The following is a 4119-nucleotide window of genomic DNA, read 5'->3' on the forward strand; positions in this document are numbered from 1 at the left end:
GAAAATTTTGTAGGTTGTGATCATGTCTCCCCTTACTCTTCTGTCTTCCAGTGTCGTGAGGTGCATTTCACGCAGCCTTTTTTGTATGTGTGTGTTTGTATGGTTTAAGATAAGCGAGTATTTTAACCATTATAGTCCAGTAGTTAGTGACTTCTGTTCCAGGATAAGATATGTAGACCCATAGTCACTCAAGTGACTTTTCACAGGACTACAGTCTCGACCTGGATTTTTAATACTGAAATAAAATCAGGTTAAAACGTGTATTAAATATACAATAAAGTATGCATCAGCGCTTCTCAATACACGTCCAGGCAGAGGAAAGGAAACACCAGATTTTATAGAATTTAACTCCAGCGTGGACTGGAAATGCGACAAAAAATGTTTACGAAATGATGCAAAATATATATGCACTAATCTCCACTCGTGACCCGGAGACTGGGGGTATGGTGCTTGTTCACCGTGTTTGTGTGCCATCCTGCCTCACTACATACCCCGGAGACTGGGGGTATGATGCTTGTTCACCATCTCAGTGTCACTACCCTCCCCCTCGCCCCTTCGTTATCATCTTGTCTGTGCAATTTTACCTTCCGTTGCGTCTCACCTTCTCCTCAACTCTGCGAGCGTTTTCCCTCTCGCTCCCTAACAAGTAACTTGAGAGGAGAGATAGGAAGTCGAGGAGGAAGTTTGTCCACCAGCAGGATTATCTCCTTCCTCCTGATACCCCTCATCCTCTCTCTCTCTCTATCTCTCTCTCTCTCTCTCTCTCTCTCTCTCTCTCTCTCTCTCTCTCTCTCTCTCTCTCTCTCTCTCTCTCTCTCTCTCTCACTCTCTCTGCTAAGTTCGGAAGGCCTCAGGTAAGTAAAGTAAATAATGATTAACCGTTTACATAACAGCCCCATGTTAAGAAATCTGAACTACATATATTTATCAATCAGTTGTTACTGATATTTAGTTTGGAGAGCTGGGTTTAAAGATGGATACTCGACTTCAACTCAAGCAAATGTAAGGAAAGAAGAGTGTGAGAGAAAGCGAGGAAACTACAAGGTTAATACATTAGTGAATGGTATAAATCCAAAAATCAGGTCCTAAATCGAATCTTCAATAATCTAACTGAATGAAATATCACTCGTAATATGATGGACTGCATCTAATTGGACGGGTATAGAGGAGTGGAATGCTACCAGCTACTAGTGGTTATCTTCTTGAGATCTTGAGATGATTTCGGGGCTTTTTAGTGTCCCCGCGGCCCGGTCCTCGACAAGGCCTCCACCCCCCAGGAAGCAGCCCATGCCAGCTGACTAACACCCAGGTACCTATTTTACTGCTAGGTAACACGCTAGGCTAGGTGGTAGTGGTTTCAGAGCCTTATTGTGAACATCCTGGCCTAGTTGGTAGAGCATCAGCCTCGCGTTTTTATAGACTAAAAGTTCCGATCCAGATGATCCGGGTTAATGATAAATTCCATAATAAATACAAATAATGATTTCCGATATTTTCACCAACTGACTACTTATTTTTCAACACTTATTTTCAAAATTTCTATTTTCAGAACCATTATTTACAGAATCTTATTTTTTTTTGTTATCCGGCCAGCAGCGGCTAGACAAAAAACTCCCCCTCTGACTTAAGATAAATTCTTTGTAGGACATTTAGCTTGAGCGTAAAGCCAGTTTAGCAGTGTTGCCAGCAGGAGCTAAACAGATGACCCCGGGAGGTCACAATAAAACCTTCCAAGACATTTAGCCCAAACATTAATCCAGCTTAACAGTGTTGGTAGCAGTGAGGGGGCGTTACTCTCCTACTTCCCCTTCCGCCCTTCCCCCCCCCCTTCCGCCCTTCCCTCCCCCTTCCGCCCTTCCCCCCTTCCCTTCCCTTCCCGGGGGTCAGCACATGCTCTCTCTCCTCTAGTTCCAATTACAACACGAATATTGCTTCTGTATACTTGCTGTGTATGTGCTTGCTTGCATCTTGGCTGTCTTGTATACTCGTTTACTCGCGTTCATTTCCGCTCCTTGGCTTGAGTGTTAGCTTATTTGCTCACTCTTGTTTGTCCCATTTTCTTGCAATTTTCTCCGCATATATACTGACTTTCTCAAAAGAGCTAACAGATGAAACAGAAGACACCCCACAGCGACCAACAACAGGGGGGTTCTAGGGGCAGGAGAGTGTGCAACAGAGGACGATTCACAATAACAACAGCAGGGCATTCTGTTGTATGCTCTCTAGCTACCTAGATGACGCACCATAACGGTAACCAAAATAGAATTGGGGGCCTGTCAAGGAGCAAAATTAGTACCTGTGACTGTCCAACTAGGTAATATTGACTGCCAGTCTCTGAAGGACATAACACTCTCCAGGAAAAATATGGGTCGTGTTATGCAGCGAAAAACAGATCCCTCTGAGGCACAAAAAGTAGGTAAAGGAATCCATCGATAGTTGTGAAGCGAGGAGCTCTTTATCAATGTCCAGGCTGGACAGGAAATTATATGGTAGGCATCCATTGCTGGCGGCTTGAGGTGTTATGGTAAAATATTGTTTCTTCAGAATTTTTCTCGCTCTTTCCTGTTATACTTTTACCTCTTTCCACTACTCCCTCATTCCTCCATGCAGTCGTTCACTCCCCTCTACATTCGTCCCATTCATTCATTCTCCCTCTATATACCTCCACCCAGATATTTACTCCCACTCAACATTCCTCCACCCAGACATTCCTTTCCTGTGTACCCGTAATATTACTCTTTTTCCCCAAATAATGAATTTAATACACAAATTGTTTAAGTTAGATCCGTGTGTTTATTGTTTACTAAATCCGCATTGAGTTGGTTTTATCCCTTTGGCGTTGCATCCGTTTCAATAGTTCCTCTCAGCTTCAAATATATTTTTAAATTGTAAAAAACTTACAAAATTTATTTATTACGAAAAATAGTGATAAATTACACAGAATAGCGATATAATTTTCCTTTTTTTTTTAATTAAAATGATTTGCAATGCTGTACCCATGTGAATTGAATATGCAGCTGTTGAATACAGCTGTTGAAAATATGTAATTGTTGAGTTGTTCTCGCTGACAACTCGGGTTTTGCTGGTGTTGTCAAGCTGAAGTACTGGGAGCCACAATGCCAGTGTCCGTCACAATGCCAGTGCCCGTCACAATGTCAGCAGTTGACGGGGTAAACAGAATCCTGTCCGTCATGTAAGGCTCCCGACAGACAATAAATGTCAAATGAAATATTAAAATAGTCGGTTCCCCCTCTCTCCTTGTTTGAGAGAGAGAGAGACGGTGTGAGAGAAGAGGTGCGAAATAGAGACGATATGAGAGACACACTGAGACTCTCTCTCTCTGTGTAAGAGAGATTGTTGGAGATTAGGTACGAGACTGTTTGCGAGTACGAGATATTGTGAATATGGTCTTACGTTCTCTTAAACTGCGTCGGGAGTGATAGGTGTTTAATTGTTCACTCTTTTGTTTGTCCTCGGGGCTGGGTCACTGTCCTCGGGGCTGGGTCACTGTCCTCGGGGCTCGGTCACTGTCCTCGGGGCTCGGTCACTGTCCTCGGGGCTCGGTCACTGTCCTCGGGGCTGGGTCACTGTCCTCGGGGCTGGGTCACTGTCCTCGGGGCTGGGTCACTGTCCTCGGGGCTGGGTCACTGTCCTCGGGGCTCGGTCACTGTCCTCGGGGCTGGGTCACTGTCCTCGGGGCTGGGTCACTGTCCTCGGGGCTGCGTCACTGTCCTCGGGGCTGCCTCACTGTCCTCGGGGCTGGGTCTCTGTCCTCGGGGCTGGGTCACTGTCCTCGGGGCTGGGGTCACTGTCCTCGGGGCTGGGTCACTGTCCTCGGGGCTGGGTCACTGTCCTCGGGGCTGGGTCACTGTCCTCGGGGCTGGGTCACTGTCCTCGGGGCTGGGTCACTGTCCTCGGGGCTGGGTCACTGTCCTCGGGGCTCGGTCACTGTCCTCGGGGCTGGGTCACTGTCCTCGGGGCCTGGGTCACTGTCCTCGGGGCTGGGTCACTGTCCTCGGGGCTGGGTCACTGTCCTCGGGGCTGGATCACTGTCCTCGGGGCTGGGTCACTGTCCTCGGGGCTGGGTCACTGTTCTCGGGGCTGCCTCACTGTCCTCGG

Source organism: Procambarus clarkii, chromosome 45 (assembly GCF_040958095.1).
Source record: "Procambarus clarkii isolate CNS0578487 chromosome 45, FALCON_Pclarkii_2.0, whole genome shotgun sequence".
Lineage (NCBI taxonomy): Eukaryota > Metazoa > Arthropoda > Malacostraca > Decapoda > Cambaridae > Procambarus > Procambarus clarkii.